Raw genomic sequence first — 23,658 nt, 5'->3', positions numbered from 1 at the left:
TCCTGCAACTAACTTTATCAATATAATTCCTTCTAGCATCTGCCAGGAACTGTTTGTTTCCTCAATGTTACTGCAACATTGCTTCTTATTATATAGTTTTAGAATAAAGTTAGCCTCTATGCTAAATGAGTACCAACATTCTGTACCTTTTGCCATTATTATAATCCAGATACAAAGGAAATACAATTTTTCACCATGAGTAGTACATTCTGCTCAATATCTCTACTCCAAATCAGTTGAGCTGTAACTCCTGACCTGTGCTTACTATTTAGATACACTTTTGAGGAATGCCCTAAACAATCCATAGCCTTTAACAAGCCTCAGCAGATCAGTTTCCTACCCGTTGGCTGACAATTTTTCAGCAGACCCTTTCCATAAAGTACTACCTGTACATTGTATTTCAATACAATTCAACCCCCCAAATTTCATTCTATGATCTCAACATACAGATAGCAACTTCAGTTGATACAGGTGAATAAATCATTTATCTAAAAGCCCAATTTATGTAATTTTTTTTATGTAACTTTTTTTTTTCAGCACTTTGCAGGTGGTATAGAAGAAAAGGAATTAGGAGCAAAGCATTTGATCTGAATGCCGTAACTGTGGAACATTACTTGCTCAGATCCACACTAGTCTGAGTTTATTGACTTTTTGGGTGTGCTCCCTGAATGAGGTGTAGGAACAGAGAAGTGGCCCAACTCCCATTTCTTACATAACTTTAATTCCAGGAAAAATACTTAACTAACCAGAGTTTTGAGCCTATTTCTTCCAATTCAAATATGTTAGTAGACTACATTTTTGAATACTTCATAAAATGAGAACTAAAAATCTATTTCCTTTGAAGAATAGTGTTTTGATGAGAGAGCAATCTAAAACAGTTTTAAGTCTTAATAAAATGGCCTTGTTGCTATTACCTGACAACATACTTTCAATGAGCACAGTAATTACCTTACTTTCCTGAGCTTTATTTAAGTAGGGAGGAGAGGTGAAGCCTACACGTGTGCAACCACTTATGAATGAAGCTCACAGTACAATCCTGGTGTAACTTCAAAATATGAATGGAGAGGGAGTAGACGAGAGAAAGGGAGAAAAGGCCCCATGTGAAGCAGACACCCACAACCTCTTCAAGCTACCTGTGTTTCATAAACAAGATTAGAAGTCCCAAAAGACCTAGAATCACATAAAATTACACTACCTGTTTGCTTGAAATCAACAAGCAGTTCTGGCTACTACTGCTGTCCTCAATGACAACGAAGTCGGATGAATTGTATTTTCCCTTCGAGCCCATGTAATTTGTTTTACATTCTCGTAAGTTGAGAAGACCCCAAGCTAAAGTGTAGCTCTGTTCCCTGGACATACCACTCCTCTGTCATCAGATTACAGAATTTTTTCATACAACACTCTCAAACCTAGTCATTGTGGACTCCACAGCTCTCACAAAGATGTTGCCCAATTCTCTCTTCTCCTTCCTTGAACTGCAGAGATGCTAGTTACATTTCACAGACAGACAGGAAAAACTAGGTCCTTCTAACGCAACTAGGTTTTCTCTGCCTTCTAGAAGGACAACTTGCCCTCCTCAGAATCTTATTTCTCAAGAAGCCAGGAGAACTGTGCCTACCCCAGTTCTTTCAGTAGTTCAAACTGGATTTCCCTGTTTTGCAGAGAAAAAGTTGTCAGTAACAGGGGTACTCCTTCACCACGCATACCTACAGAACTTCCTATCATTTTGACATTGCCTACAACCCAACTCAGAAGGATTGCTTTGCAGTGACCCTATGCAGCAGTGTAGGTAAAATACATGTGTTATGTTATAGTTTAGCTTCCTTCCTTTCATGGAAGGATAATATTCAGATGCTTTTGTACAGCTGTGTTCCTGTTGAGGCTACTAATGCTTTTAGTATACCAGCACATTTGGAGCCTTATAAGTTTATTCTGACACTTGTGAGCTTGTCTAAAGTAAAGGACAAATGTTTGCTAAGCATTCAAGATGTATGTGGTATTCCTTCTACCTTTTGTAAATACATTAACTGCTGCAAGGTATTTGACAACCAGCAAGTCCAAGGTTTTAAAAAAAAAAAAAAAAAGAGGAAGGTATACATGGAAACTCAAATTGCTACTTACCGTAGAATTGCCCCAAGTTCCCCACTCTTCCACTCTAAAAGCATGAAGCCTTGTTAAATAAACAATACACATCAGATTCAAGAGAAAACCCAAATGTTTACTGTCTTTTAGCTGTCTTTGCTGTTGTACAATAGAATTTACTGCTTTGGTGCCTTCTCGCAACTGCAGTAAGAACAATTCAGATCTAGTATTTCCATGTACGCAGTTCTAGAGCTGTATTCATACAAAACAATTGTCTTCTCTGTTCTTTTCTGAAAGGGAAGAAAAATGGCTCAACTCAGGGATTTTTGAGCACTATCAGGGTACAGCGAGAAGGGCAAACAGCTGTAAGAATGTAAGCTGAAGTCAAAACAAAGCATTTTCAACTAAGTTTTCATAAGCTAGAAACTTCTAGAATTGTTAAAATCCTATTGCAATTCTTGTTGTTAATATTCTTTTGCGATCAATATTCTTCATCTTAACATGCATGATACTCTACACCATCTTAAACATCATTCTGTACATTTGTGCTGATAGCTCAACACTCTTTTTTCTTTTAATTTAAAGTCTTCTTTTTAGTAATAAAATTTCAGAACAATCACTCAGATTACAATCTGAGTAGGCATCCTGCTGCAACTATAGTCTTCTTAACCATCCTTTCTAAAGTGAAATTTGGTGAAGGGAGGGAAAAGTAGATAAAAGTAACTCAGTTGCATGACCAGGATAAGGAGAAGGAAATTGGAATAGGAAGAAAGAAAAGAAGAGAACTATATTTTCACAGGAAGACAAGCCTGCAATGGGGACAGGACAGACTTTTAAGAACAGAGAAATATCTTTCTTTGAGAGGAAGAGAACCCCGAACTATCATGCACTCATCAGAAAGCCAGGATCCTGTTCTATAGGAAGAAGTCTCGTTAAGGTTGTCGTGTTTTTGGCTAAAATAGAACTAGTTTTCTTTGCAGAGGCTGGTATGGTGCTGTGTTTTGAATTCTGAATGAAAATAGTCGTGATAACACAGCAATGCTTTAGTTGCTGCAGAGCAGTGCTCACACAGAGCCAAGGACATTTCAGACTCTTGTGCTGCCTTGCCAGTAGGAAGGCTGGGGGTGCACCAGGAGCTGGAGGGGACACAGCCAGGACAGCTGACACAGACTGGCCACAGGGATGTCTCACACCACATGGTGATGTGCTCAGCAATAACAGCTGGGGGAAAGAAAGGGAGACGGAAATGTCTGGAGGGATGGAGTTTGCCTTCCCAAGGAACCATTATGTGAGATGAGGCCTGCTTTCCTGGGAGTGGCTGAACCCCTGCCTGCCGATGGGAAGTAGAAAATGAATTCCTGAGTTTGCTTTGCTGGTGTGTGCAGCTTTTGCTTTACCTAGTAAACTGTCTTTGTCTCAGCCCATGAGTTCTTGCACTTTACCTTTCTGATTCTCTCTCCAACCCCACTGTGGGGAAGTGAATAAGAGGCTGTGTGGTAATTAGCTACCTGCTGGGCTAAAAGCATGACAAAGGTTAATGATGTTCTGTGCCCACTATGTGCATCAACTGGAAAAATTCCTCAGAGATCTTTGGACAGATATTTAAAGCATTAAAGACAAGTGTTTACATTTAACATCTCTTCCTGGTATCTTTCCCAATGCAAGGAAGATTGAACCATATTTTTTTATCACAGATATAATCATTAAGGTAATGTGTTAATACATATTATATTAATATCATAGTTGTAATTTTCTAAGATTTGATTATTACAAGTTTTAAGAACAGAATGTAACTCTTCAGGTCTACAAAACTAGCCAGCTTTCTGAATTCTTCCATCATCATCAATCAGAACAGAGCAAGACCTACACTCCTCAAATCAGTCTCATGAGCCTGATGCAGTGCAAAAAAAACAAAACAAAACAGGAACTCAGAGGTCAAAATTGAAGTCTTGAAACATACGAGAAAGATTAAATGATTTTTAAATAAAGTATTTATGTGCGGAGTAGATGAAGAATACATATCTGAGAAGAGTAATGCTGAACTAAAATACAACAGACTACATCCAGCAGAACAACTAAAGCGAGGCCACAGATGAATCACCACATATACAGACAGCCAAAGAACTTTCAAAAAGAAAACCACTAAACATCACCCTTAAAGGTCTGATACATGCACTTATTTATGTATGCTTTATTTTTTCCATTCTCCACTATTATAGCTGAACCTAATTTTCCAGAAGTTGATTTTTTCATCAAGGTTCCAACACCACAGAACTGGGATACTACCAGTGTTACAGTACTTCAATATAGCTATTATTCCTGCTTATGTCTTAGAAAGTTTTCAAAGGAGTCAAATGAATTTTCAAAGTTAACTTCCCAAAATGCTCTGTAAAGATAAAAAAAAAAAAAAAGAAAAAAAAACAAGCTTAGATTTTTTTTTATCCTCAAAAAACCCACCAGCAACAGCAAAAGAACGAAAAAAAACACCACCCATTACTACATTTGCCTCAACAAAGGTACAAGTCTCATATGCAAAGTATACATGCCTTAAGAGCTAAAGAACCTTCCATTTGAGATTCTTCTCTCTCTCCAAGAAAATTTCATACCCAAAGTGTTGTTAAAAAAAAGACATGCAACTCTGGGAAAATTGGCATCTATAACACAAGGTACGCATGAGTGCAGGCAGACAGCATAATACAGACATTGCTCTTGCAACTTCTTAAAAGGATTTCATTTAATTTTTACAAGGATATCAATTTGTCAAAAGACACATCTGTATGAGAGCTGCTTCTTAATCCACATGACAGAGAGATTTTGAGATTGAGAAGGACAGAGTTAAGTGCATTTTGTGCTTTTAGCTACTATGCCTAGTGACGTTTCATTCTCTCTTGAAAGAGCAATCTTTTGTATGGCCATCTGCACAGTAAGTGAAGAGACAGATTTTTTCAAATAAGGATATCAGAAAAGTGTGGGTATGGCCCTAATAGCCAGATGCATACTTTGAATTCTTTGCAACTCAATTAAGTTGCTCACTCAGCTTGACAATTCTAGCATCATTTATATACTTGAGACTAGAGACTATTTGCTTGCTGTAGAAAGAACAATTTCATAGAAATCCCAAAGAGAACTGAAAACTTCCATCTGGAATCAAGTAAGGATACAGAGTTAATAAAACTTCAGAAAAAAATCTTCCAAAATAAATCTTCCGAGAAATACTTATTGTCTCAGCTTTCTGTTCAGTCCAAAGACAAAAAAATGTGTCTTTACTCAATCAACCCAATCAATAAATCATTTACCAGGACTCATATTATCAATCCAGAACTTATCAGTTCTCAGGTTACTTCCGTTCTAAGCTCTTTTGTGTACTATTAATAAAGTGAAGCTCTGCAAATCGACCATTGGTTTTATTCAGCTTCATAATCTATATAAGAGAAGATTTTTACAGAAACCTAAGTTTAGAAAATTCATATTTAATATAAGGACTATCTTTCAAACTAAAATGAAACATCAAACACCAAAAAGAAGTACAGTATAGACAGGAAAAGATATTAGTCTCTCTCTAAAAAAGCAGAAGTCTCAGAAATGGATAATGTCTAATTAGTTTACATATGTATGGTAAAATAAATTGCTAAGGGTAACAAATAGGAATTTTCTTAATAAAAATTTGTAAGTATGATGAATATATCAACAGTGTTTAAAGTGCTCAGACTTCCTGGAACAAGAGAAAAAGCTAACCAGAGCAGGAGGCAGCTATTCAGCATCCTGTACCTTGTGATACAGATAATCTTACAATGAAATCAATTGCTCCTTTCAATGAAAGATTAAAACATAACTAATGGATCTATTTCTCTTGCCTTTAAATCTGCATTAATCCAATTTTAGGCTTTATAGATAGAGAATACTCTGCATGATATTAAAGTACATACTATCTTAGACTTGTAAACACTCCACTTGGAGGCAAAAAAAACACTCACCATCCCAAATTTGTCTTTTCCTTTAACAAACATTTATTTCTATTTTCGCCTTTCCACACTAGCACTGCATTGACTTCTTTTGCTCCAATATAGCAGAAGGAACAACCATTAGTCACCTATCTAACGTATCTTCAGGGCCCTCTGTCCATCCTGCATTCTCAAATTCAACCCCTCACTCTATACATACTTTTCCCAGCTTTTTGTTTAAGGATTTTCTAGAAAAAGCTACCCAGACCTGGATAAAGGTGTTTATTTTTAACAGCTACTATTTACTCAATGAGTGTAAAATATTTCACATCCTCCTGCCACAGTGTAGCATATCTGGAAAGACACAGAATGTACCACAGTGGTATTTACAGAACACTTGCCTTCCATCCCTTATCACCAACAACTTTGTTTCATTTAAATTATGCAACTCGCACAAGAAAGAAAAGAAATTTTGTGAAGGGGAAGAGAAGTGAAAACTGCAGAGAAAGGAAGAGCTAGAGAAGAAGTCACATTCTCCCCTTCCCAAAAGACAGCGTTCAAGATAAGCTGAAGAAGTATGGTGATTTAGATAAGGAAAAGAAAAAAGGAGGAGAGGAGAGAACTAACTTGTCAATGGAAGAATCAACCTCTAGTCAAAATCTTCTCTCCACAGACGCAGAATTTTATGCTCAAGGTGAAACATAACAGGGAAATACACACATACAAAGTCCTTTAAGAAGGCACGGGGGACCACTAAATGAGGTCTGAAAGAGAGCAGGCTGATGATTAAAGACACATACAAAAGACTAAAAGATGAGAACAAAACGGAATGATGAGAAATATTGAAAGAGTAGCAAAAATTATAAGGGCTGAAAATGTTAAGAGCGAGATTAGGCAGGGTAACACGCAGGCCTAGGTCATGGGAATAATCCTTGCTGAGGAGGACAGCTGAACCAGTGCCACTGGTTCATTAGTCAGATAAACAGCCCTACCAGCTTCCACACCTTAGTGTGAAAAAGGCTTCTCATACACTTGTCTTGTGTTCTTGAGGTACTGAATTCTCACCTCCTTCCATCTCAGTTGTGTTTTCAGTGGGACTGCTGTATTTTCTCAAACTCCTGTAGTATCTCTGCCATTTTCAGAACAATTTATCCAGATGAGCTTATTACAAGACATTGCATCACCATTCAGGTTAAACTTTTTTGATCCCCACTACTCTCAGGTTAGCACACATAATGAAATAAGAAGGATATTTCTCTCTCGCTACCAGCAAAAATACATTTTTCACCCTTTCAGGAAAGCCGGACTCCCTTTCAATATTGGAGGGAGAGAAACTGTCACATCTTTCTCATGCCACCTTTTGGAAGGGATGGGTTTGAAACAAACCAAAAATGAATATGAGCTCTCATATCAAAGCATGAGACTAACTTCAAAACATGTCTTGAAGTTCAGGGAAACCTATGTTGCAAGAACATGACATACATCTGCGTAATGGAGGGAACATACGGAAAGCTAACTCTGGATTTACTGCTGTGTCAACAGCCGGAAGTGAGCAAATGCACTCCTTTAACTCCGGCTACCAAATCAGGAACAGATCACTAAGAAATACCCACACCTAAGCGTTCACATGGGTGGCTTTTATTGCTGCACCTGTGAAATTCATTTCTTCTTGTGCAGGGTACCTACACAAAGTATGTCAGACTACAGAGCAAAATACAGCAGATACATGCAAAGAGAGGCAGGAAATGTAGTAGTCCACATACACCACTGCCTATTTTATTCTAGAAACATAAATAACTGTTTTGTTATAAAATGGAAAGGGGAAGAAGTTTGTATTATCAACTGGGCAAGGTTCTACATGGCGTAAGTCCATGGCTTCAAATACCAAGGGACTTCAAATGCACACTGAGGTGCACTTCAAGTCTTTTACTAAATTGCTTAAAAAGATAAAAATGAAGTCTGATACACTGGCAATCTTTAAAAATGGAAAAAGAATGATGGATTATGATCGCAGTTTTACCACTGAAGTGGCATGACCTTAAACAACTCATGAAAGGTCATGCACTTCGGCAGTAAACTGGGGTTAACCACACCTAGCTCCCGGATGTATTGAAAAACTTGGCATTTGGGAAGCACTTGTGCAACCCCAGGTGACAGCCACTGCTGAACAACCAGACTACGTGTTGTGTTGCACAGCTGCATTCCTCAGCCCCATTACTTCTCCTCCGGAGGAGGGCTGTACGGAAGCCCCACTTAGCATTCAAAGTGCTACCTGGACTGCTGGCAAAGACAACCCCCTCCTCCACTTTTCCCAGTAAATCAATACAAAACAAAGAACAAATCCCAAACTGTACATAGCTAGCTTTTGAATGAATAACAATATTATTTCTGCACACACAAAAAAACAGTATTTAAAGTCTCTCCAAAGTTTCAGGTAGATAATTTGAAGATTGCATATCATTCACTTCAGCTATTACTATTCAAAACAAACATCTAATCGCACAATAACTCAGCATCTTGACAGTACACTGCTTCACACGCTTCCATAGGGGACAAACATCAAATAAATGAGTGTCTGATATCACTGGAGAATTCCCGGTTTCATTTACCCAAACATCCACAAAGCAGTCAGCTCCCTAATTAGTTAGGGGCGAGGGAGGGGAAGCAGAGTTGCAAACATTCTTGTCACCCACCCAATAACCATGGGAGAGCATTGTAATTACACTCCAGTGACACCAAGATCAAGCTTTACCTAAGCCCAGACCTCTGCACACTCTCATGCATAAGTAGTCACTTCTGTAAGAAGAAGAGTTAGTAGATTAATGCACAAGTAACTAGGAGTAGGATTGGACCCACAGAACCACAGCAAAGGAGTTCACAAGACCCATCATAAGCACTTACTCTTCCATTCAAAACTATCAATGGCTCTTTCACAATGACAGCACTGCAAAAAAAAAAAAATCATGTGTACACACTTTTTTTTTTTAAATGGAAAATAAGATGATAGTATCAAGATATTTACCAGCTCTCAGCTGGTATCTTTAAAGTTCTCTTTTTAGAAGGCTAAGGCTCATGATTTGTAAAGAAAAAAAAAAAGCTACCAGCGTTTAAAATTTTAACCACATGCCTGTTGCCCCACAAATTGAAACACTGCCTAGCAACTGAAGAGAACCTGAAACTATCTGTCTTTTACTTGATTCTTCTGATGATCTAAGGGTGCCCTAAACAAAGCTCCCATTTACTAAATTCTTTAATTGAAGTACAAGCTTTTAGTTTCTCACTCCTATAAGAGCTGGTATATTAATCTTCTGTCAGATCAGTGCTTATAGTGAAAATACTACAAGACATAATGGTTTTACTTTTATTTTAAAATATTAAACATAATATCTGAGATCCCATCAAGGCATTAAATATAAATTACTGGTCCTAGTATCATCCAAAGAAGCTTCACAGATCAATGAATTCTCTTACCTTCATAAGGCTTTCCCAGCTCAAACAGAGATGTTGCCCAGCAGTTGATCCACAGGGCTGGGAACAAGAACCACTCACAATTCAGTATCAACTTGGGGCTTACAAGGAGAGTGGCTAAGATGTGTAAACAGGACAGAACCCAGTCTTTTCCAACGTTAACGATTCTGTGATTATTCCCAACTCACATAAAAGCTATTTCTGCCCATGCTTTCTCACACTGCTTACTGAAGTAATGCCATTACTATTTTGTGAAACACTACAATGCTCCAATTCATGCCCTTAAGGCTTCCAACTACTTCCACTGACTAGACAGGAAACACAGACACCATAGACCAAGGGATAATTAGGTGCCACAGTGTAAACTCATAACACACAGTGCAAGGCAAGGCCTGACATAAAAGACTCAAGTTTTAAGCACAGACTGAACCACAAATGCACTTTGTTTCTGTTACAGGGTAATGAAGACCTTCGTATGATACAAGTCATCATCATGAGAACAATCCTTAATCTTATATTTGGGTATTTCAAGAACAGATTATATAACTACCATCTTAGCATTTGAAAAAAGCATATCACTTAGTCCCATATTTACATAGTAAAGCACTGCCTGAAACCTACCTAAAACCATAGGAGCTAGAAAAGTGAAGCAACTCCACAGGATGAAACACGCCCAGGTGCTACGTTCAGTTCCCAGTCAAGTCAACTACAGCCTCTTCTTTAATTTCCATAAGAGTTAAGTCAGAATTGTCCACAACCAATTATGAATGTATACTTCAGGCCCTGGTAAATTGAAAGTGACCTAAATATCTTACCTTAAAGCAACCTCCATCTGCTAACATAAAGTACTCAAATTAGTTTGTTGTACAGAAAAAAATATTAAAAACACATACATATTCACTTTGGGTTGCATTTTTCAAATACAAACCTTACTACGTTACCAATGATGCAGGAAGTATCCAGCACCTGATAAAGCACTGAACCACTCTTTGCTGCTCTGACACTCACTTCTGAACAGCTGCAAGTATACATAGGCTACGGTGAAACTGATGTTTTTAAAATTTAAGCGAACAACTGACACGTTTTCATTCTTTGTTAGGTTGCATTAAAATCAGTCAAAAATAATCCTTCCCCAAAGGGCATACTGAAAGTGTGTTGATATTGTAATTGAACATCTGTATTGAATGAGATAAAAATAAATAATTTGTTTATTGCAGTTTCAGAAGTTTCAGGTCTATTAACTAAGAACTTCATTCATTCTGCCTAGAAATGGAATCACTCTTCCGCCACTTTTAATATAACATGGATTGTTAATGCAACTTCCTAACATGAGAGCAACACATTAAGGTCAGAAGCCACAGGGAGGCAGGAGGGAAATAACATTACTGTTTCTGAAAGGCACCTGTGGTATAAGGAAAGTTCCCAGTTTAAGATGGCTCAGAAAAAAAATGGTAACTTCAGAAATTTTCAGATCTAGTAAATTAAAACTCCATGCTGTTTGTGAATGCCTCCCTGACCTCAGTTGGCAGTCTGTATACAAAGCAATGGGAAAAGAACAAAACAAAACCTTTTAGGTTTGTTATTCTGTCTTAACCAGTCAACATCGAAATTTACAAATAGCAATTTCCTTTCAACATCCTACAAAACAAACAAAAGCTAATCTTAGCACAGCTTTTCTTCTAAAGAGAAAGGTATGATAGATCTACAAAAAAAATTCCAATCATCTCAGAAACTAGAACCAATCAGGGGGGCTAGACAAGATGACCTCCAGAGGTCTCTTCCAGCTTCAACCAGTCTGTGATTCTGTGATCTTCCTTTTTATGTTTTTAAGTCAGATTGCTTTCTTCAGGCAATCACTTTTGTGTAGATATATATTTTAAAATAACAAAACTAAGGTGCGAATTCTGAGTTTTGATATCTACCTCTAAATCTGACTTTCAAAGACAAAAGACAGCTGAAGATATGTTCTTTTATTGATCATTCCCAGTGGAAAGATGCACACTGACACCAGACAATTTTTTGTCTCTCTGCATCACGTAACTTGCATTCAGTGAAGAAAGAACTGGTAACAACAAAAGGTACAGAAGCTGTATATCAGCAAGGAGCTGAAAGCCACCAGGAAGCAAGTAAGAAGTCCTTTGCATTGCTAGGAGTAAGTGGAGCACACCTCCTTTGACAATCCGTCTGTTCTCCAGTGCACCATGCCTGAAAGACTAAGGCCTCAACAGTGTGTCCCACAGAGTAACCAAGTGTATAATGTTAGAGTACAGAACTGTTTGTTAACCCACGGTGAATGAATTCCCGTACAAAACTAATTGAAGTGTTTTATACAGAAATCACAAAGTTGCTAACAAACTAGTCACTAACTGCTGGGCATATCAGAATATTTGGATGCTCTTTATTACAGCATTAGGAACCTGCCATACAAGTTCAAGAAAATAAATGAACTCACAGAAATCTACCATCTGAAATCTGCCAGTAATTGATTATATCTTTTCTTTCTCTATACTACTACTAATGATGACCTAAGCATCTTTAAATCAAGAGGGCAAGTCAATGTCCTTGCATAATGGCCCACAAAGCAAATGATTCAAGAGACAGCTTGTTAACATCCTTGAACTTCTAACTGCCAAGTGTGGAGTTTCCAAGTGTGGATTACACATGGCCAAATGTTTGCTCTTCCCTTCCTCAAAATTACACCAGCAAGGTTAAGTGGAACTGAAACACTTTCCAATTTTGTACTTTAATAATCCTGAAAAAAAAAAAAGTAAGCAAAATTACGGAATTACTGTTTTCATTCTGTAATCAACTAATTGCAAGATATAAAAAATGCTTTCTGACAGCCTGCATGTATAGCAAAGAATCATCTGTGAAAAGGAGACCCAAAACTAAAATCCATAAATAACAAGCTTGTTGACCAGCACAGCTACCAAGAAGAAAGGAAAAGCACTTACAGGACTTTTTTCACAGATTAACTGCAGGCAAACACCAAATTTTACAAAAACTGTATTTCTGGCTTTATAGCAATGCTTCAAGCAAAATGAACTGTTTCCAGCACAACTTTATACATCACTTAACCAGGTTAGTTTTGATTCAGTTTAACTGGAGTGGGACTTGGTTAACTCCTCTCCATGCACATTTACTATTTATTACTGAGGCAGGTTTAGCCGAACTGGTTTATGCGGAAACAAGACAAACTGAACCTACCTTGAAAACCGTTTTGTAAAGTCTCTCCATCTGAAGTGTTTCATACAGACATATATAATTTGTTTTTTCCCCCCTGTTATTAACAAATCTGGCTGTAATTACATCACTTGAGTTTTATGCTACTTGGAAACTTCACAGATGTAAAATCACATGTGATCTCTAGGAAAAGATAACGAATGGAAAGTATCTAAAGTCTACCATGCCAGCTATTCTGTCAAGGCACAGGGAAAAAAAAAAAAAAAAAAGAAGAAAACTCCTGGAGCTGGCACTGTTCTCATGCCCACAGCGAGAACAGAACCAAGTTTAAAGGGCAAGAAAGAAACGCCTTTAAGTGCTGGACTTTGATCTATATCAGCTCATGACACTAAAACCTTTAATAACTCATGTTCATAACCACTGGTTTGAATTTTGCTCTGCTGAGCAATCCTGAGGTCTCATAATCCTTATTTTATTACGGAAATCAAAATGTTACGGATCAGAAATGTCTAGATTTTTTCCCTTGGGCTACTGTAGCTGTATTATCACTAACTGAAATCTGCATATAAAATTCAGAAGTTAAATATGTTTGCTTTAACATTGTCAAAGGTAGATCTTCCAAGCATAAAAAAATCCAACGTCTATGAAATCTTCCAAAGACCACAACCCACCCTTCCAGGAGCACTGCAGTCCAAACTGCTCCCAAACTTGCAGCACTCAAGGATGGCCAAGATGCCTTTCCCAATACTATTTGCCTAAGAAAAAATATGGAAGGGAAAGGAGGAAAAGAAAACACTCTTGAGCTAATCTACGGTCATGCAATCCTAATCGGCAAGGAATTAGGATCTCTCATACTTGTGACAAAGAAGCCCCACAGCATCATTCTGTGTTTCAAAGTCAAAGAACTCAGGTGCAGGGGATGTCTGCCTAAGATTGGGATGGAAAAACATGCCCCAGCTTTACCTTAATGCTCAGCTACGTAGTCTGGGCTGTCGTAACAAACAGCGTATGACAAAACTCAACTGGATCTTCAAGAAATGTATACGGGAGAAAGAAAACAGATTTCCAGAAGACGACCTCTGGGGATGGAGGGAGAGTATCAGGAGTCTGAAAGAGTTTGAATGCACTGATTTTGAAAAATAGTCTAGTCTCTGTTCTTCCCTCTATTACCCAGTGAATACATTTCACAAGTTTATTTCTGCTATATATAGCCTTAAAAATACATTTGCTTCCTGAGAAACCATCATTCATTTTTGAGGTAGCACTTTAGTCAGAGGAGTGGAAAAAAAAAAAAAAAGGAAAAAGGCAGGAATAGAAGGCATTGCCCTTCCCTTGTCCCCTTAAACCAGAGTTCCCCCACTTACATGAGAGTTCAAATGCTCTATGACATTTATTGCCTTTTCCGTCTCTTGTTAACATATTGTTTGTTTGTAATTGATGTTATTATTTAAGAAATTTGTCTCAGATACCAGCATACTTTTTCAAAAATAAAAAAAAAAGGTTTACTTATTCTCAATTAAAGACATGTAGAACCAAGTAATAGAACCCACGTTATACTACAAACCAGCAGAAACAATCAGGTGATATTCATTAGCACTGGTAAGATCCTAGTTTAGATTAGCCCCAGTCTGTGTATCCTGACTCCAAACTACAAGAAATAAACCAAACACCTAAATTTAGACACACTTATATAGAGTTAACACAGTACTGCATGCTACAGTCATATCCAAAAGTGTATTAATGAATTCACTGGCATATCTGGCTATGATAAAAATTAATGCCACAGCTTTTTAGTTCATCCATTTTTCAAATCCCCAACATCACTACAGACTGCCAATCAAGGGCTATGAAAATTAAGTGTTCTCTTGAAGGACTTGATTTGTCTCTGTATACACATTAGCTAGAGCATTCCTGTTTGGTTAAAAACAGGAGAAATTAATTTGTCATCTATCATCATGTTATCCAAACACTGGCTTCCAAAACTATGATTAAAACACTTTTGTACAACCTTGGCAAGGCTAACTTACCAGCTGTACACTGAAAAGGAACATTAAGTTACAGAGGATGAAAAGAGAAAGAAAGAACAAATGCACTATTATTCAGACAGGTTACCTCCTTCAAAAAACAGACCTACGGCTACTGCTCTATAGAATCTGTTTTTACAGGATTTTATTCATAATACAACATAGATCTTCTATGCCCCATATTTTTTAAAAACTGCACATTTTTGATAAAAGGTATTTTTAAGTTCTCTAAAATTTACACTCTAATCCACTAACAACAGTACAAAGTACCTACTGAGGAGTTCTTATTTAAGAAGTGAGCTTCTAGTATGAGTAGCCTACGTAATAAACAAATACACAATTGGGAGGGGACAAAAACCCCTTCGTACTAAGGATTTTACAGTTAGCTTATTTTCAATACATCCTTACTTCCTGAAAAATCACACATGCACAAAAAAAGAGGTGAGATGATCTGAATCCACACCTAGAAAAAAAGCCCTAAGCAGTTACCACCCCTGGGCCTTCCATGACACACTTTACTGCATTCTCATCATGCCTCCCTAACTCAAGGTGTTCAGATCCAGACTGCGTATGGAGGGGACACTCAGGAATGTGAAGATAAAGCAAATGGAGATGTGAAATCAATGTGTGTGACTTAAAGCAGTCTCAGTCCCCACAGCAAACACTCCTAAGCAGTGGTAAAAGAACACCTACTTTCCATAGCACAGTTCTTCAAGATTTTTTCCACCTGGCAATTCCTTCACCTGAGAAAGCTATCACAAAACGGTGCTTGGGCTAACTCCCAAACGAGTGCTTTCACCTTGCCATGAAAACGACACAGTACTTCTTTTTTCCTTTATTTAATTTAGTGCATCTTTAAAGGTAGCATCTGACTTTTAAGGCATATTCTTAATGTAAATCAAGAATGTGCACAAGGCAAAGTAGGGTGGCACGACTACGCCGTAACTGCATCCCCCCAGGTAGAAAGGCCCTTAAACATTTTACTGAAAGAGACTTTTTCTCCGGTAATGTATCAAGCAGATTACCATCTTCCCTAAGGAGGATCATTCTACCTAGGGGCAAGAAGCTGTAAAACTGTATTTCATAGGGGGGGGTGGAAGAAAACCAACTCATCATCATGATTATTCATTCAAGCTATCCCAAACATGTCTTTTGTGTTTGTTACTTCAGAGCCCACCACAATTGGAGTTTTCAAGGACTCTTTAAAGCAGCCAACTATACTCACTGAACAATTCAAGAGCCAAGGGGTGCTTGGAAATGAGATATAAGGAAAAGCGACCTATGACTTGCTAAAAAAAGGGTACATCACCACCAAGGTGCAATTTCAGTGCTGTCTGTTTACCCCTCTCTTATGAGAGGGATGGCAAGGCACCGAGATCTCTTTCGTAGCTAGATGCTGCAGCCTGGAGATGTTGCAATCCAAAGAGAACCGAGACACTACACTGACATCCTCCAGCCTTGCACAACGAGAAAGGATTGCTCCCGTCCTCAGTAATGCCAAACACAAAGAGATGCCAGATTATTCCCACCGCGTGAGCAGGAACTCTTAAAACTCTTAAAAGGAATGCCACGGGGCTGTGGATCCCGTTCAAGCAATGAAAAGCTGTAACACTATTTCTGACTCATAAAGGGAAAACAGCCAAGCTGGAGATATCCTGAAAGCTCGCTTACATTTATGGAAAGACGCAGGGCTTCTGAAAGGGATGCAACTCGCAAAACATAAACTCCTCTGCCTAACAGAGGGCAAGACGAGGTGAAAACAGACCGGCACGTTTCTGTAAATAGAGGTCAATATTTCCTCGAACTTCGGACTTCAGCAGTGCCAGTGGCACAGCGATGCCGATAAAAGCAGCCAGGCGCTCCAAGTTTTACTTTCCCATTAACAGAGCCGCCTAGAACAGAAAGCAGAGAGGGCAGCGGCGGCGGCTCCCCCGGGCTGTCAAGGTTACCCCTAAACCACCAGTTAGAAGCAGCCCAGCAGACCCCTCTGAACGCTCCTGGCCGGCTGTACGCCGCCCTCCACCCCTCGGAGCAACTCACCGGGGGGAACCCGGGGAGCCCCACCGCCGGCGCTGCGCAGGTTTTGGGGTGTGCTCCGAGAGCCGAGCCTGCCGGGCTCCCCCCCGGGGATCCCCCAGCGCGCCGCGGCCGCCCCCCGCTCACCTTCGTGCCGGCTGGGCTCGGCTCGGCTGGGGCCCGCCGCCCTCCTCGCCGCGGCCGGGTGCCGCGCCACCCCGCACGGATCTCCCGCGGCGGCAGCCGCCGCGCTGCCAGCGCCGAGGCGTGAGGGCGGCCCCACGTGCGCCGGCTGCGCCAATCCGCGCCGCCCGCCGACCGACGGACCCCCGCCGACCGAGAGACGGAACCCCGCCGGCCGGCAGGCACCCGTCCTCGGCCGCGGCCGGCCTCGAACCGGCGGCGCGGCGGGCGCTGCGCGGTGGAGGTGGCGGCCGCGGGGACAGGAAGCGGCTCCGGGCCACGGGAGGAAACCAACGCGCCGGGACCAGAGTTTGGGACCTGCTGGCGGGGAGGGGACAAAGGAGCCCCGCTGGGCAACGTCAGGGCCGAGCCCCGGCTGCTGGAGTTCGGGCGGACAAAGCTGCGGAGCGGAGTTACTCGCTAAAGCAGCCTTCTTTACCGAAAAACTCGGTAAAGCAGCCTTTTAGCGCTCTCGTGAGTTTTGCAGGAAAACTGGAGCGCGCTCGCTCGCTGTCACAGAGTACCGGCAGTGTGGGGCGGGCTCTGCCTGCCCAAACGGCCCCAAGGTGGAACAACAGCACGGAAAGAAACACCGACGGGGAACCTTCCGTCGGGAAAGTATGGGCGCGACTACTCAGGCTCACACTGGGACCCTGAAGGCAGCACCATCACGTTCTGCTGGAGCATCAGACCCCGGCCCACAGCCAGAGATCGAGGCTGGAAACAAAGTTTGTCGCCACACGCTCCGCTCCTGGTGCTATAAGGTGTCCGGCCCCATGCCACAGAGCTGGGACTGCTGCCACTCTTCACTTTGGCAGCACTGAGAACCTAGCGTTTAAAGACAATGCTGTGCCCAGTATGAAAATAAACACTCTCGATGTATCAAAATATTTTGGTGCTGCATTTTGCAATGTTTATAACGCTGCATTTTTGTGTGATTGTCAACATGAACTGTAGTTAGTACAGTTTCCGCTTATTACAGAAAATGTAATATTATTGGTTGCTCACTGTGTGTGTGTTTCGTCCCCGTCATTTAATCTGATGGTTACCGATGCTGTGCAGTGGCAGTTGTTCACAATGGCCTCAGCCTCTCAGACCATTACAGTCTGCCATACTGCTGCTCCTTCAGGCCTCCCTTAAAAGTGCTCTGAAATGCAGTGAATGACTCACGTTATTGGTTAATTTTAATAGCTTTTGCACGGGTGTCGTGGAAACAGGCCGATCAACTTTTGTTGTAGGCAACAGCCACCCACAAATGCCTTACTTCCTCCACATCTTAAATGTAAAGATGTTCAGCCCCCAGTGCCCTTCAATTTTTAAGAATAAATTTCCAAAAGATAAATCTCTGTTTTGTGTGAGTGAGCTCGGTTGCTGTTACAGCTAAACGTCTCCAGCATCCCTGGTGCTGTGGCTGCATGCACAGCCCTGAGAAGGATGAGGGAACACAGGCCACAGCTCTAAGAGGCAAAGCTGCAAACAAGGTTACTCCTTCATGTAGCAGCAGGGGCAATCAGAACTGTTGACATGCTGAGTCCTTTCAAGAGTTCATGACTAACTTTTTCAGAAAGATAAACTTGGGAATGTCCAGATATGTGATCTATTTTTATATAGTGCATAAATACAGAGTCTCTTAAATTTTGCTAATGTCTCCACAACCACACAGACCAGTAACACAAGCTGAGAAGGTCATTTCATTGCCTAATGCCAGAAACCAAGATGAAGAGAAAGCTGAATATGCTTTTGGGAACAATCAAAACAACACCTGTCAGCCCTTCCATGTTTTATTCCTTTATTCTTATTCTAGTGTTTTCTGGTGGTTATTTTTTTTTTTCCCCTGTAGATTCTCTGCAGGTTATATATTTCAAATTAGAGCAGAACTTGAAGTCCAGCTTTTAATTTTCAGCTACTCTCAGGCCTTTCAGATGTGTCTCAATTTTGCTCCCATCATCATTTGATCTGATGGTATTTACTTTTGGTAAGTTAACTGTTGCTACTAGAATGCTGAATTATGTTGATGGACTTCAGTTTATGTTTAAATATTTACAGTGACTTGTACTGTTCCCGTAAAAATGCCTTCTTCAACGTCCTTGGGCCTTGTCAGGCCAAGTGGCACATGTGTGCTCAGCCATTGCTCCCATCCCACAACTGGATACATTTATTACTTAGATTAACACACCAAAACTGTCCAACAGACTCCAGCCTTCATGCCTGGACCTCTTTGGCAAGTAAGTGCTTTTACACATAACTCATACAGAGATCTGTCAATCAACCATGTAAAATTTTTTGAGTGCCGAAGGGTTCTGACAAGTGATGTCTGGTAGAATTAAATGAATAAATTTGAGAGCCTAGTGCCCACAGCAGTATGCCAGACTCTTTCACAGAGCTTACTGTCTTCACAGTAGAACAGGTCATGCATTTGTGTCTCTCCTACCCAAATCCATATTCTGCTACCTCGGTGTTAACTAACCTCACTTTTGACCTAAACATCCCTTACAGCAATCTCTGGCCAGGAGACAGAGCTTAAACCCAGCAAGTGATACTGTCTTAAACCGCTTTCAATAATTCTGCCAAAGCACATCTCTTCAGAGCCACGAGAGTTTGCAGGGCTGAGTTCTCAGAAAAAAAGACACTGAGCTTCTTCTCCATACATTCTGTGGTCCTGTGGAATCAGAAGGGAGGCCCAGATTCTGAAATTCCACTGAAACAGAGCTACCGAGATCTTCCTGATGGCTATCCAGGCCTAAGACTCATCCAAGCATCCAAAAGCAAAACTTAGCCTTTGCTCCAGGAGCAGTTGAGATTGTGGAAGTGGCTTGTACATGAGATAAACAAGATTCTTAAAATTAAATTTCAGACAATAAACTGCTTCCCAGAAATATTGCCTCCAAGTGTAGGCTTAATGAAATGTCATGCAGGCCTGGAAAGCAGGAAATCTATTACAGCTGTGCAGCTGTACCACTGGAGTGCCTAGGACTGTCACTGATAACCAGCCTGATAAAAGAGTAATGAGCAGGATGTCTGTAGTCCATCACAGGACTAACAACAGACCATGCAGACACCTGAATACTATATGGGAAGTTGAGTTGGAAACGATCAAACATAACATTTAAAGATAGGTAGCATAAACTGAATGAATGAGGCTGCTAACAAGTGCTGCTGTTCATGTGCATAGCTAAAGTCATTAGCCAATTTAAATGCTTGACAGGTGCAAGATAGTGATAACAACTCATAAGAAAGTGCATGGTACAATGAACTATGTGGAGGGGGGAGCTGTGTCTCAGACTTTTGGATTTCTCAGGCTGCAGCACAGTTAAAGCCAGAACTGTGTTCTGCTGTCATTTGCATGCAGTGCTATTCTTGCTAATTGCCAGAGCCCTCAGATCAGAAAACCCCACATGGCAAATCCAAGCCTGTGCTTACAAGTAATGAAGTGAGTCAGGGGACATGATAGGTGGCAGGGTCAGGCTCTAGAGCCAGTGGTGTTGCTGTCACCTCGTGCGCAAGCAGCCAGCCAGAAGAGGCACAGGTGGGGGCTGTGGAGGGCTGGCAGCAGCAGGAGTAGAGCTTGTGCAGAGTAGATAAAGGCAGGAACTAGTCATCTGCGATGAGCAGTGTGTATCCTACAAAACTATGGCGTATCCCCAGCGTGTTCTTTGAAGGACTGTAACTCTGCTTTTCTTTTTGCTTCAGAATGAAATGAGCAGTATTGCTTTATCTGATGATGAAAGAATGCATGCATAAGTAGGAATATAAATTGGCAGGATTCCACCTGTATGTCTCAAAATGTACAAATACGTTGTTAACATAAAAGTATAGTTTCTGTCATCCGTGCTGAATGATATTTTCTTCTGGAAGTGCTCAGTATTAATAAATATTGATTAACAAAAAGAAATTGTATACAACCTGATACACAGAATTAATAGGAATTATTAGTGTTTGCAGAAAAAGCAGTTTTTTCACTGGTATCTTCTGATGCTTATTCATTTCCTGTTTAGATTAAAAGTAATATCCCTAGCCGCAAACCCAGGTCTCCCCTAAGTCTTATCTCCAACTGAAAATTACAGTGTTTAATTAAGAATAAACACAGTCCAAAAGAAATAGCCCTTAATTCAAATCTAATTAAGATAACATCAAGGTATATATATAGGTGTGTGTGTGTGTGTATGTGTAAAATCAGAATCTCAAAATACTAGGATACATTAGAACTGTCCAGCTTCCTCAAATAAGGGCACGAGAGCTTATTGTCACAGGATGTGCAGGGACCAGTTTAAAGATAGCTATCTAAAAATGAGACAAAGAAGAATTGTCTTTCAATACCAGTGATATTTCAGAAAGCTTTGGAACACGCAGCAAGGCAGCGAGAAGCACAAGTGAACCTCAGAGGTCTTGGAAGAGTTTGTGACATTGTCCTAAAGTTCCCAAGATGTCCTTTTCAAAAGACATACTGTGGGTTAGGCACCAGTAGGAGGTTTAAAAGGTTTTGCTTAGTACTTGCTTATGGGACTGGGAAGACTGTAGCATTTTATTAAACCTGACTGGCTTAGACACTAATTGCAGGTTTGTCTTGAACAGCAGATAAGATCTATGCGTAATGCTTATCATTACTAGGGGAGTGCACAGCATATGGCTGTGATGTCACCTGCTGCCTGGCCTGACAATGGATATGACTTGACCACAGAAATTCTAGTGTGATTTGTAATACAGTATGGGGAATGCAACAGCAAATTATCTATCATTTGTGTGGCATGCCTTTCTGTTTATCATCAGTAAGTGCTTAGTATCATAGCCATGTGGAGACTCGTGCTAAAGGTCATTGGGCTGAGTATGAAATGTAAGGACTTTAGAACTGTTAGAAATGTGTTTTCATAACAGTAAATTTTAAAACAATTACAGCTGTGGATTTTTTTTTTATTTTATTTTTTTGCTTTGGAGTCGAGAGTACCTAGCAATCAATCTGTACCTATAAATTATTTGAAAAACACACTTTATGGTAAAGTGGAGAAAAAGCAGACAGAACTAGATAATTTACTGTGATACCTCTACAAAGCACTTGGAGAATATTTTATTGGCTCTGTAGTACTCCTTCCTAAATCATTTCCCAGATTACCTTCTTGTTCAATTCAATTTGAAAACTGTGAATGGAAAAAAATCCAACTGATTTTGAAAATTTTTGTTCTTCCAGAAAACCATTTTTTTTTTAATCATGGCAATGATTATAAGCCTTTTTTTTTTGAGCATAAACCAATATGTGGTTTCATATTTAAAATATAAAACATACAAGAAATGCATTTTCCTCAAGTTAAAGATCATATTTGAAACAGCTTGATAATAATGAGGAGGAGAAGGTTTAAAGATTGTATAGACAGATAATTGAAGATATACTACATGCTGGAGGATGCATTGAAAACAGATTTTTGAAAACAGTCATGTTTTTTATCAGTATTATGATGTTGGCTTCACAATTGTTTATGAAGATCCAAACTTTTCAAAAAGCTCCTCAGTCTGATTTCTATCTTTTCCTATGCAAATGACAAAATTAAACGATCAAACTATCTTGCCTTTCAGCTGACTGTGCAGTACAGATGAATGCTGTTGCTTGTGCGTGCAAGTGCCTGGGCCCATAACTGAGTACAGGTGTGCACATACAAATACACGCACATGCCCTGAGTTCCTGCCTTTTTTTTCCCCTTTCTTTTTCCACCATTCGCCATCTGTCTGCTTTTTCTGAGAACACATCAAATTAAAAATAATTTCAAAGTTCTCTGTATGATAAACTTAATATGTGAAATTGTGTTAAATTCAGGACTAGATTTAAATCTGCTTCTAGTAAAATCGGCTATAGGCTCTGCTAACTAGTTACCACTGAAAGAGGTCCACTGATGGCCAGTGCTAGAGGTTGCATAGAAATTATATTAGTCACAATTTCTGTGAACAGATTCCTTGGACAGATGAACAGACAGGAAAGTGTGTGTGAGGGGAGAATGTGCTGTTTTAGCATAATAAGGATTATTGAACAGAATCCAAATTACAACCTGAAAGCTGTAAGATACATTGCCCATATCAATGACAATAAGGTAGATCTTGTCTTCAGAGGCCGAAAGAATCCGATCAGTTGTCTTAAGAATGAAATTCATAGACTATTTAATGAACATATATTTTCTTTATGTATATATCTGTATCCTCCATACATATATATTTATGTGTGCATTTCTGGGGAGATAATTGAACATTATCAGCTTCCTGAGATAATCACAGTCCTCAAAGGCTCAGTACAAGTGCCTGGGGATTTCTGCGCTAGAGGTGGAACAACCTTGTGCGGTGAGGCCCGAGCAATGTGAAGCTGTGTATTTACCCTCCATTACCCACCTGGACTGTTATGAGAAGAGCCTTACTTCAGAGAGAAGAGCCTTGGAGTTCGGTCAGTTCAAGCACTGTAAATATCTCTAACTTTTAAAGGTATCTGACTGCATACAGTAAAAAACAGTATCAAGCTTAACAAATTTTAAAGTATACTTAATAACTTTTGAATTTTACCTTATGTTTAAGAAAATCAAATTTCAAACCATACACAGCGTAGTACCCATCCCCTCCAAGCATTTGAAAAAAGTCAGGTGAAATGGGCTTGTGTATTCTGACAATGAATCAAATGCTCAGTAGATAATTTTGTACTCCTTGTTAGCTGGTGAATGACACCATTTCCTGAGGGAGCTAGTCAGACAACATATGTCAAAACCAGCATACATATATATGCACAGAAAAAA

At 39.9% G+C, this 23,658-nt stretch overlaps 1 protein-coding gene across 2 annotated transcripts in view; it reads right to left on the bottom strand.

Annotated features, from left to right (window-relative positions):
* The window catches only part of STXBP6 (syntaxin binding protein 6), a 111,114-nt gene extending 93,756 nt beyond the window's left edge, over positions 1–17,358 (bottom strand). Inside the window, exon 1 of one of the 2 annotated variants that reach the window (XM_050710933.1) lies at positions 16,862–17,358. The gene's annotated coding sequence lies outside the window, so the exon portion shown is untranslated. The remainder of the gene's footprint in view (positions 1–16,861) is intronic. The other variant, XM_035552134.2, reaches the window with a different exon arrangement.
* Between the last annotated feature and the right edge of the window lie 6,300 nt (positions 17,359–23,658).

The sequence above is a fragment of the Cygnus atratus genome, chromosome 5 (assembly GCF_013377495.2).
Source record: "Cygnus atratus isolate AKBS03 ecotype Queensland, Australia chromosome 5, CAtr_DNAZoo_HiC_assembly, whole genome shotgun sequence".
In the NCBI taxonomy this organism is placed as follows: Eukaryota; Metazoa; Chordata; class Aves; order Anseriformes; family Anatidae; genus Cygnus; species Cygnus atratus.
Note: the sequence above shows the minus strand (reverse complement) of the source record. Positions and strands in the feature narration are given on the sequence as shown.